A 12,501-nucleotide genomic window follows, 5' to 3' on the forward strand; every position below is an offset into this window, starting at 1 on the left:
TCTGTGCTCCTCTCCCTGGTATGGGTGGTATACACAGGGTCTGTGCCCCTCTCCCTGGTATGGGTGGTATACACAGGGTCTGTGCCCCTCTCCCTGGTATGGGTGGTATACACAGGGTCTGTGCCCCTCTCCCTGGTATGGGTGGTATACACAGGGTCTGTGCTCCTCTCCCTGGTATGGGTGGTATACACAGGGTCTGTGCCCCTCTCCCTGGTATGGGTGATATACACAGCGTCTGTGCCCCTCTCCCTGGTATGGGTGGTATACACAGGGTCTGTGCCCCTCTCCCTGGTATGGGTGATATACACAGGGTCTGTGCTCCTCTCCCTGGTATGGGTGATATACACAGGGTCTGTGCTCCTCTCCCTGGTATGGGTGGTATACACAGGGTCTGTGCCCCTCTCCCTGGTATGGGTGATATACACAGCGTCTGTGCCCCTCTCCCTGGTATGGGTGGTATACGCAGGGTTGGCACTCCATGCTCCTCCCCCGCCCGTCGCTCTCTCGCTGCGGCTCTGGTGAGTGGAGTCAGACATCCTCTGGCTGCGGCTCAGACTCCTCCACACCCAATGCCCTCCCCGCTCCTTCCCTCCCGAGGCCACTGCAGCCCCGAGGAGCAGCGTCTCATCCCCTTCAGAAAACACGTTGTCAGGGAGGAGCGATGGTACAGGTAGGGGCAGCGGGGGGCACAGTATTATCATGTCTGTAGTCCCTGTGCAGCCTCCCCCTCCGCTCCTCATACCGCCACACACTATTCTCCTTCCCTATAGGGTCACCTGTCGCTCCTGGCCCAGCTCTGCTACATCTATCACACTCTGCTCTCATGATGTACTCAGCTCTGCTGCATCTGTCACACTCTGCACATGACGTACTCAGCGCTGCTACATCTATCACACTCCGCTCTCATGATGTACTCAGCTCTGCTACATCTATCACACTCCGCTCTCATGATGTACTCAGCTCTGCTACATCTATCACACTCCGCTCTCATGGTGTACTCAGCTCTGCTGCATCTATCACACTCTGCACATGACGTCCTCAGCTCTGCTACATCTATCACACTCTGCACATGACGTCCTCAGCTCTGCTACATCTATCACACTCTGCACATGATTTACTCAGCTCTGCTACATCTATCACACTCCGCTCTCATGATGTACTCAGCTCTGCTACATCTATCACACTCCGCTCTCATGGTGTACTCAGCTCTGCTGCATTTGTCACACTCTGCACATGACGTACTCAGCTCTGCTACATCTATCACACTCTGCACATGACGTTCTCAGCTCTGCTACATCTATCACACTCTGCACATGACGTCCTCAGCTCTGCTACATCTATCACACTCTGCACATGATGTACTCAGCTCTGCTACATCTATCACACGCCGCTCTCATGATGTACTCAGCTCTGCTGCATCTGTCACACTCTGCACATGACGTACTCAGCTCTGCTACATCTATCACACTCTGCACATGACGTTCTCAGCTCTGCTACATCTATCACACTCTGCACATGACGTCCTCAGCTCTGCTACATCTATCACACGCCGCTCTCATGATGTACTCAGCTCTGCTGCATCTGTCACACTCTGCACATGACGTACTCAGCTCTGCTACATCTATCACACAGCACATGACGTCCTCAGCTCTGCTACATCTATCACACTCTACACATGATGTACTCAGCTCTGCTACATCTATCACACTCCGCTCTCATGACGTTCTCAGCTCTGCTACATCTATCACACTCCGCTCTCATGACGTACTCAGCTCTGCTACATCTATCACACTCCGCACATCACGTACTCAGCTCTGCTACATCTATCACACTCCGCTTTCATGACATACTCAGCTCTGCTACATCTATCACACTCCGCTCTCATGACATACTCATCTCTGCTACATCTATCACACTGCACATGACGTACTCAGCTCTGCTACATCTATCACACTGCACATGACGTACTCAGCTCTACTACATCTATCACACTCTGCACATGACGTCCTCAGCTCTGCTACATCTATCACACTCCCACATGACGTACTCAGCTCTGCTACATCTATCACACTCCCACATGACTTATTCAGCTCTGCTACATCTATCACACTCTGCACATGACGTACTCAGCTCTGCTACATCTATCACACTCTGCTCTCATGACGTCCTCAGCTCTGCTACATCTATCACACTCCACACATGACGTCCTCAGCTCTGCTACATCTATCACACTCCGCTCTCATGACGTTCTCAGTTCTGCTACATTTATCACACTCCGCACATGACGTCCTCAGCTCTGCTACATCTATCACACTCTGCACATGACGTACTCAGCTCTGCTACATCTATCACACTGCACATGACGTACTCAGCTCTGCTACATCTATCACACGCCGCTCTCATGATGTACTCAGCTCTGCTACATCTATCACACTCTGCACATGACGTACTCAGCTCTGCTACATCTATCACACTGCACATGACGTACTCAGCTCTGCTACATCTATCACACTCCGCACATGACGTACTCAGCTCTGCTACATCTATCACACTCCGCTCTCATGACATTCTCAGCTCTGCTACATCTATCACACTCCGCTCTCATGACGTTCTCAGCTCTGCTACATCTATCACACTCCACACATGACGTCCTCAGCTCTGCTACATCTATCACACTCCCACATGAGGTCCTCAGCTCTGCTACATCTATCACACTCCCACATGACGTCCTCAGCTCTGCTACATCTATCAAACTCCGCTCAATACGTATTCAGCTCTGCTACATCTATCACACTCCGCACATGACGTCCTCAGCTCTGCTACATCTATCACACTCCGCTCTCATGACGTCCTCAGCTCTGCTACATCTATCACACTCCACACATGACGTCCTCAGCTCTGCTACATCTATCACACTCCACACATGACGTCCTCAGCTCTGCTGCATCTATCACACTCCGCACATGACGTCCTCAGCTCTGCTACATCTATCACACTCCGCACATGACGTCCTCAGCTCTGCTACATCTATCAAACTCCGCTCACTACGTATTCAGCTCTGCTGCATCTATCACACTCCGCACATGACGTCCTCAGCTCTGCTACATCTATCACACTCCGCTCTCATGACTTCCTCAGCTCTGCTACATCTATCACACAGCACATGACGTCCTCAGCTCTGCTACATCTATCACACTCCGCACATGACGTCCTCAGCTCTGCTGCATCTATCACACTCCGCACATGACGTCCTCAGCTCTGCTGCATCTATCACACTCCGCACATGACGTCCTCAGCTCTGCTGCATGTGACGTGTTCCCCTCGCTGTAACGTGTTATGTAACCCCGCACAGTCCGGCGTCTCTCCGCAGAGCAGAGCTGTGTCTGCGCTCATACATAATGGATGTGTAACCTAATTCCCAGCCAGGATCGGGCTGCTGGGTATCAGTGTCTGTGCCGTCACACACTCCTCTTTGCTCCCTCATCCTGGAGGCATCACCAGCTCTGCTGTGCCGGCCCTCTGTGTATGGGACTGTCAGGCTTGTGTATAAGAACCAGGAGGCTCTGGATGAATCCCTCACTGCTGAGTGTGTGGCCCTTGGCTGCGTCCATGTTTGTGCCCACTGTGGGGTTCAGGAAAGCTGCAGCTTCTAAGGGGCCGGGAACATGGGGGCCCAGGAATATGAGGGGCCCGGGGGCACGGGAACATGGGGGCCCAGGAATATGAGGGGCCCGGGGGCACGGGAACATGGGGGCCCAGGAATATGAGGGGCCCGGGGGCACGGGAACATGGGGGCCCAGGAATATGAGGAGCAGGGGGGCCCAGGAATATGAGGGGCCCAGGAATATGAGGAGCAGGGGGGCCCAGGAATATGAGGGGCCCAGGAATATGAGGAGCAGGGGGGCCCAGGAATATGAGGGGCCCAGGAACATGGGGGCCCGGGGTCCCAGGAATATGAGGGGCCTGGGAACATGGGGGCCCGAGGGCACAGAAATATGAGGGGCCCGGGAACATGGGGGCCCAGGAATATGAAGGGCCCGGGAACATGGGGGCCCAGGAATATGAGGGGCCCGGGGGCACAGGAACATGGGGGCCCAGGAATATGAGGGGCCCGGGGGCCCAGGAATATGAGGGGCCTGGAAACATGGGGGCCCGGGGGCACAGAAATATGAGGGGCCCGGGGGCACAGGAATATGAGGGGCCTGGGAACATGGGGGCCCAGGGGCACAAGAATATGAGGGGCCCGGGAACATGGGGGCCCAGGAATATGAGGGGCCCGGGGGCACAGGAATATGAGGGGCCCGGGAACATGGGGGCCCAGGAATATGAGGGGCCTGGGAACATGGGGGCCCGGGGGCACAAGAATATGAGGGGCCCGGGAACATGGGGGCCCAGGAATATGAGGGGCCCGGGGGCACAGGAATATGAGGGGCCCGGGAACATGGGGGCCCGGGGGCCCAGGAATATGAGGGGCCTGGGAACATGGGGGCTCGGGGGCCCAGGAATATGAGGGGCCCAGGAATATGAGTGGCCCGGGAACATGGGGGTCCCGCTGTCACATAGGAGACCAGTACTATAAGTGACACATGGGGGAGATTTATCAAACATGGTGTAAAGTGAAACTGGCTCAGTCGCCCCCGGCAACCAATCAGATTCCACCTTCCATTCCTCACAGACTCTTCGGAAAATGAAAGGTGGCATCTGATTGGTTGCCGGGGGCAGCTGGGCCTATTCTACTTTACACCATGTCTGATAAATCTCCCCATGGTAGTTTGGGCCCCTGGTACAGATTCTGCTCTGGGTAGTGAGCCTGGGTCCAGGTTAATAGTTCCTGGCACGGTACAGGTTAATCAGACAGTTCTTCCTGGCACTGTGCAGGTGGATCAGACAGTTCTTCCTGGCACAGTGCAGGTTAATCAGACAGTTCTCCCTAGCACAGTGCAGGGTGATCAGACAGTTCTCCCTGGCACAGTGCAGGGTGATCAGACAGTTCTTCCTGGCACAGTACAGGTTGATCAGACAGTTCTTCCTGGCACAGTGCAGGTGGATCAGACAATTCTTCCTGGCACAGTACAGGGTGATCAGACAGTTCTTCCTGGCACAGTACAGGGTGATCAGACAGTTCTTCCTGGCACAGTACAGGTTGATCAGACAGTTCTTCCTGGCACAGTGCAGGGTGATCAGACAGTTCTTCCTGGCACAGTACAGGTTGATCAGACAGTTCTTGCTGGCACAGTACAGGTTGATCAGACAGTTCTTCCTGGTACAGTACAGGTTGATCAGACAGTTCTTCCTGGTACAGTACAGGGTGATCAGACAGTTCTTCCTGGCACAGTGCAGGGTGATCAGACAGTTCTTCCTGGTACAGGTTAATCAGACAGTTCTTCCTGGTACAGGTTGATCAGACAGTTCTTCCTGGTACAGTACAGGTTGATCAGACAGTTCTTCCTGGCACAGTACAGGTTGATCAGACAGTTCTTCCTGGTACAGTACAGGGTGATCAGACAGTTCTTCCTGGCACAGTGCAGGGTGATCAGACAGTTCTTCCTGGTACAGTACAGGTTGATCAGACAGTTCTTCCTGGCACAGTGCAGGGTGATCAGACAGTTCTTCCTGGCACAGTGCAGGGTGATCAGACAGTTCTTCCTGGTACAGTACAGGGTGATCAGACAGTTCTTCCTGGCACAGTACATGGTGATCAGACAGTTCTTCCTGGTACAGTACAGGTTGATCAGACAGTTCTTCCTGGTACAGTACAGGTGGATCAGACAGTTCTTCCTGGTACAGTACAGGTTGATCAGACAGTTCTTCCTGGCACAGTACAGGTTGATCAGACAGTTCTTCCTGGTACAGTACAGGGTGATCAGACAGTTCTTCCTGGCACAGTGCAGGGTGATCAGACAGTTCTTCCTGGCACAGTGCAGGGTGATCAGACAGTTCTTCCTGGTACAGGTTGATCAGACAGTTCTTCCTGGTACAGGTTGATCAGACAGTTCTTCCTGGCACAGTACAGGGTGATCAGACAGTTCTTCCTGGTACAGTACAGGGTGATCAGACAGTTCTTCCTGGCACAGTGCAGGGTGATCAGACAGTTCTTCCTGGTACAGTACAGGTTGATCAGACAGTTCTTCCTGGCACAGTGCAGGGTGATCAGACAGTTCTTCCTGGTACAGTACAGGTTGATCAGACAGTTCTTCCTGGTACAGTACAGGTTGATCAGACAGTTCTTCCTGGCACAGTGCAGGGTGATCAGACAGTTCTTTCTGGCACAGTACAGGGTGATCAGACAGTTCTTCCTGGCACAGTGCAGGGTGATCAGACAGTTCTTTCTGGCACAGTACAGGTTGATCAGACAGTTCTTCCTGGTACAGGTTGATCAGACAGTTCTTCCTGGCACAGTACAGGTTGATCAGACAGTTCTTCCTGGTACAGTACAGGTTGATCAGACAGTTCTTCCTGGCACAGTACAGGTTGATCAGACAGTTCTTCCTGGCACAGTACAGGTTGATCAGATAGTTCTTCCTGGCACAGTGCAGGTGGATCAGACAGTTCTTCCTGGCACAGTGCAGGGTGATCAGGTGGTTCTTGCTGGCACGGTACAGGTTGATCCCTTGCACAATCCTTCCTGGCAGAGTAGGGGTTAATCTCTGGTACCCGCTGTGCACATCTGTCCTCCGCACCATTAATCCCTCTCACAATTTCATTTTCTCTTCTTTGCTGCCGGATAAATCCCCCCGAGGCGGCTAAAAGCTTCCGGACTGAGCTCACCGTGACCCCAATACAGCCGCACGCATGTTACATAAGAACAGGCAATGCCCATGACTGTGGGCACTGCCAGCCTAAAGACAGCATAGTAATGAGGAATGGGGAGGTCTAGTGTCACTATATATAGTAATGAGGGGTGGGGAGATGGCGCCATCTAGTGTCACTATATATAGTAATGAGGGGTGGGGAGATGGCGCCATCTAGTGTCACTATATATAGTAATGAGGGGTGGGGAGATGGCGCCATCTAGTGTCACTATATATAGTAATGAGGGGTGGGGAGATGGCGCCATCTAGTGTCACTATATATAGTAATGAGGGGTGGGGAGATGACGCCATCTAGTGTCACTATATATAGTAATGAGGGGTGGGGAGATGGCGCCATCTAGTGTCACTATATATAGTAATGAGGGGTGGGGAGATGGCGCCATCTAGTGTCACTATATATAGTAATGAGGGGTGGGGAGATGACGCCATCTAGTGTCACTATATATAGTAATGAGGAATGCGGAGGTAGCACCATCTAGTGTCACTATATATGATAGTAATGAGGGATGGGGAGGTGGCGCCATCTAGTGTCACTATATATCATAGTAATGAGGGGTGGGGAGGTGGCGCCATCTAGTGTCACTATATATATAGTAATGAGGGATGCGGAGGTGGCGCCATCTAGTGTCACTATATATATAGTAATGAGGGATGCGGAGGTGGCGCCATCTAGTGTCACTATATATATAGTAATGAGGGATGGGGGGATGGCGCCATCTAGTGTCACTATATATAGTAATGAGGGATGGGGAGGTGGCGCCATCTAGTGTCACTATATATATAGTAATGAGGGATGGGGGGATGGCGCCATCTAGTGTCACTATATATAGTAATGAGGGATGGGGAGGTGGCACCATCTAGTGTCACTATATATAGTAATGAGGGATGGGGAGATGGCGCCATCTAGTGTCACTATATATAGTAATGAGGGGTGGGGAGATGGCGCCATCTAGTGTCACTATATATCATAGTAATGAGGGATGGGGAGGTGGCGCCATCTAGTGTCACTATATATAGTAATGAGGGATGGGAAGGTGGCGCCATCTAGTGTCACTATATATCATAGTATTGAGGGATGGGGAGGTGGCGCCATCTAGTGTCACTATATATAGTAATGAGGGGTGGGGAGATTTCGCCATTTAGTGTCACTATATATAGTAATGAGGGATGGGAAGGTGGCGCCATCTAGTGTCACTATGAGGGGTGGGGAGGTGGCGCCATCTAGTGTCACTATAGTAATGAGGGGTGGGGAGATGGCGCCATCTAGTGTCACTATATATCATAGTAATGAGGGATGGGGAGGTGGCGCCATCTAGTGTCACTATATATAGTAATGAGGGATGGGGAGATGGCGCCATCTAGTGTCACTATATATAGTAATGAGGGGTGGGGAGATGGCGCCATCTAGTGTCACTATATATAGTAATGAGGGATGGGGAGATGGCGCCATCTAGTGTCACTATATATAGTAATGAGGGGTGGGGAGATGGCGCCATCTAGTGTCACTATATATAGTAATGAGGGGTGGGGAGATGGCGCCATCTAGTGTCACTATATATAGTAATGAGGGGTGGGGAGATGGCGCCATCTAGTGTCACTATATATAGTAATGAGGGATGCGGAGGTGGCGCCATCTAGTGTCACTATATATCAGTAATGAGGGATGGGGAGATGGCGCCATCTAGTGTCACTATATATCATAGTAATGAGGGATGCGGAGGTGGCGCCATCTAGTGTCACTATATATCATAGTAATGAGGGGTGGGGAGGTGGTGCCATCTAGTGTCACTATATATAGTAATGAGGGATGGGGAGGTGGCACCATCTAGTGTCACTATATATAGTAATGAGGGATGGGGAGGTGGCACCATCTAGTGTCACTATATATAGTAATAAGGGATGGGGAGGTGGCGCCATCTAGTGTCACTATATATAGTAATGAGGGATGGGGAGATGGCGCCATCTAGTGTCACTATATATAGTAATGAGGGGTGGGGAGATGGCGCCATCTAGTGTCACTATATATCATAGTAATGAGGGATGGGGAGGTGGCGCCATCTAGTGTCACTATATATAGTAATGAGGGATGGGGAGATGGCGCCATCTAGTGTCACTATATATCATAGTAATGAGGGGTGGGGAGGTGGCGCCATCTAGTGTCACTATATATATAGTAATGAGGGATGGGGAGATGGCGCCATCTAGTGTCACTATATATAGTAATGAGGGATGGGGAGGTGGCACCATCTAGTGTCACTATATATAGTAATAAGGGATGGGGAGGTGGCGCCATCTAGTGTCACTATATATAGTAATGAGGGATGGGGAGGTGGCGCCATCTAGTGTCACTATATATCATAGTAATGAGGGGTGGGGAGATGGCGCCATCTAGTGTCACTATATATAGTAATGAGGGATGGGGAGATGGCGCCATCTAGTGTCACTATATATAGTAATGAGGGGTGGGGAGATGGCGCCATCTAGTGTCACTATATATAGTAATGAGGGATGGGGAGATGGCGCCATCTAGTGTCACTATATATCATAGTAATGAGGGATGGGGAGGTGGCGCCATCTAGTGTCACTATATATAGTAATGAGGGATGGGGAGGTGGCGCCATCTAGTGTCACTATATATATAGTAATGAGGGGTGGGGAGATGGCGCCATGTAGTGTCACTATATATCATACTAATGAGGGATGGGGAGGTGGCGCCATCTAGTGTCACTATATATAGTAATGAGGGATGGGGAGGTGGCGCCATCTTGTGTCAATATATATCATTAGTAATGAGGGATGGGGAGGTGGCGCCATCTAGTGTCACTATATATATAGTAATGAGGGATGGGAAGGTGGCGCCATCTAGTGTCACTATATATCATAGTAATGAGGGATGGGGAGGTGGCGCCATCTAGTGTCACTATATATAGTAATGAGGGATGGGGAGATGGCGCCATCTTGTGTCAATATATATCATTAGTAATGAGGGATGGGGAGGTGGCGCCATCTAGTGTCACTATATATATAGTAATGAGGGATGGGGAGATGACGCCATCTAGTGTCACTATATATCTTAGTAATGAGGGATGGAGAGATGGCGCCATCTAGTGTCACTATATATCAAAGTAATGAGGGATGGAGAGATGGCGCCATCTAGTGTCACTATATATCAAAGTAATGAGGGATGGAGAGATGGCGCCATCTAGTGTCACTATATATCAAAGTAATGAGGGATGGGGAGATGGCGCCATCTAGTGTCACTATATATAGTAATGAGGGATGGGAAGGTGGCGCCATCTAGTGTCACTATATATCATAGTATTGAGGGATGGGGAGGTGGCGCCATCTAGTGTCACTATATATAGTAATGAGGGGTGGGAAGGTGGCGCCATCTAGTGTCACTATGAGGGGTGGGGAGGTGGCGCCATCTAGTGTCACTATAGTAATGAGGGGTGGGGAGATGGCGCCATCTAGTGTCACTATATATCATAGTAATGAGGGATGGGGAGGTGGCGCCATCTAGTGTCACTATATATCATAGTAATGAGGTATGGGGAGGTGGCGCCATCTAGTGTCACTATATATCATAGTAATTAGGGGTAGGGAGGTGGCGCCATCTAGTGTCACTATATATAGTAATGAGGGGTGGGGAGGTGGCGCCATCTAGTGTCACTATATATCATAGTAATGAGGGATGGGAAGGTGGCGCCATCTAGTGTCACTATATATCATAGTAATGAGCGGTGGGGAGGTGGCGCCATCTAGTGTCACTATAGTAATGAGGGGTGGGGAGATGGCGCCATCTAGTGTCACTATATATCATAGTAATGAGGGATGGGGAGGTGGCGCCATCTAGTGTCACTATATATAGTAATGAGGGGTGGGGAGATGGCGCCATCTAGTGTCACTATATATCATAGTAATGAGGTATGGGGAGGTGGCGCCATCTAGTGTCACTATATATCATAGTAATGAGGGGTAGGGAGGTGGCGCCATCTAATGTCACTATATATAGTAATGAGGGGTGGGGAGGTGGCGCCATCTAGTGTCACTATATATATAGTAATGAGGGATGGGGAGGTGGCGCCATCTAGTGTCACTATATATCATAGTAATGAGGGATGGGGAGGTGGCGCCATCTAGTGTCACTATATATAGTAATGAGGGGTGGGGAGGTGGCGCCATCTAGTGTCACTATATATAGTAATGAGGGATGGGGAGGTGGCGCCATCTAGTGTCACTATATATCATAGTAATGAGGGATGGGGAGGTGGCGCCATCTAGTGTCACTATATATCATAGTAATGAGGGGTGGGGAGGTGGCGCCATCTAGTGTCACTATATATCATAGTAATGAGGGGTGGGGAGGTGGCGCCATCTAGTGTCACTATATATAGTAATGAGGGATGGGGAGGTGGCGCCATCTAGTGTCACTATATATCATAGTAATGAGGGGTGGGGAGGTGGCACCATCTAGTGTCACTATATATATAGTAATGAGGGGTGGGGAGGTGGCGCCATCTAGTGTCACTATATATCATAGTAATGAGGGATGGGGAGGTGGCGCCATCTAGTGTCACTATATATATAGTAATGAGGGGTGGGGAGGTGGCGCCATCTAGTGTCACTATATATAGTAATGAGGGATGGGGAGGTGGCGCCATCTAGTGTCACTATATATATAGTAATGAGGGGTGGGGAGGTGGCGCCATCTAGTGTCACTATATATAGTAATGAGGGGTGGGGAGGTGGCGCCATCTAGTGTCACTATATATAGTAATGAGGGATGGGGAGGTGGCGCCATCTAGTGTCACTATATATATAGTGATGAGGGATGGAGAGATGGCGCCATCTAGTGTCACTATATATAGTAATGAGGGGTGGGGAGATGGCGCCATCTAGTGTCACTATATATAGTAATGAGGGATGGGGAGGTGGCGCCATCTAGTGTCACTATATATCATAGTAATGAGGGATGGAGAGATGGCGCCATCTAGTGTCACTATATATCAAAGTAATGAGGGATGGGGAGATGGCGCCATCTAGTGTCACTATATATAGTAATGAGGGATGGGGAGGTGGCGCCATCTAGTGTCACTATATATAGTAATGAGGGATGGGGAGATGGCGCCATCTAGTGTCACTATATATAGTAATGAGGGATGGGGAGGTAGCGCCATCTAGTGTCACTATATATAGTAATGAGGGATGGGGAGGTAGCGCCATCTAGTGTCACTATATATAGTAATGAGGGATGGGGAGATGGCGCCATCTAGTGTCACTATATATAGTAATGAGGGGTGGGGAGATGGCGCCATCTAGTGTCACTATATATAGTAATGAGGGGTGGGGAGATGGCGCCATCTAGTGTCACTATATATAGTAATGAGGGGTGGGGAGATGGCGCCATCTAGTGTCACTATATATCATAGTAATGAGGGATGCGGAGGTGGCACCATCTAGTGTCACTATATATAGTAATGAGGGATGGGGAGATGGCGCCATCTAGTGTCACTATATATCATAGTAATGAGGGATGGGGAGGTGGCGCCATCTAGTGTCACTATATATCATAGTAATGAGGGATGGGGAGGTGGCGCCATCTAGTGTCACTATATATAGTAATGAGGGGTGGGGAGATGGCGCCATCTAGTGTCACTATATATAGTAATGAGGGATGGGGAGATGG

General features: G+C 50.4%; 1 protein-coding gene across 5 annotated transcripts in view; it reads left to right on the top strand.

Annotated features, from left to right (window-relative positions):
* Positions 1–12,501, top strand: part of MAPRE3 (microtubule associated protein RP/EB family member 3) — a 70,608-nt gene that overhangs the window by 36,799 nt on the left and 21,308 nt on the right. The window contains exon 1 of one of the 5 annotated variants that reach the window (XM_069973247.1): positions 579–670. The exons of the other annotated variants lie outside the window; for them this stretch is intronic. The gene's annotated coding sequence lies outside the window, so the exon portion shown is untranslated. Of the gene's footprint in view, positions 1–578; positions 671–12,501 lie in introns of those variants that run through there. 5 annotated transcript variants of the gene reach the window in all.

The sequence above is a fragment of the Dendropsophus ebraccatus genome, chromosome 6 (genome assembly GCF_027789765.1).
Source record: "Dendropsophus ebraccatus isolate aDenEbr1 chromosome 6, aDenEbr1.pat, whole genome shotgun sequence".
Taxonomy (NCBI): domain Eukaryota; kingdom Metazoa; phylum Chordata; class Amphibia; order Anura; family Hylidae; genus Dendropsophus; species Dendropsophus ebraccatus.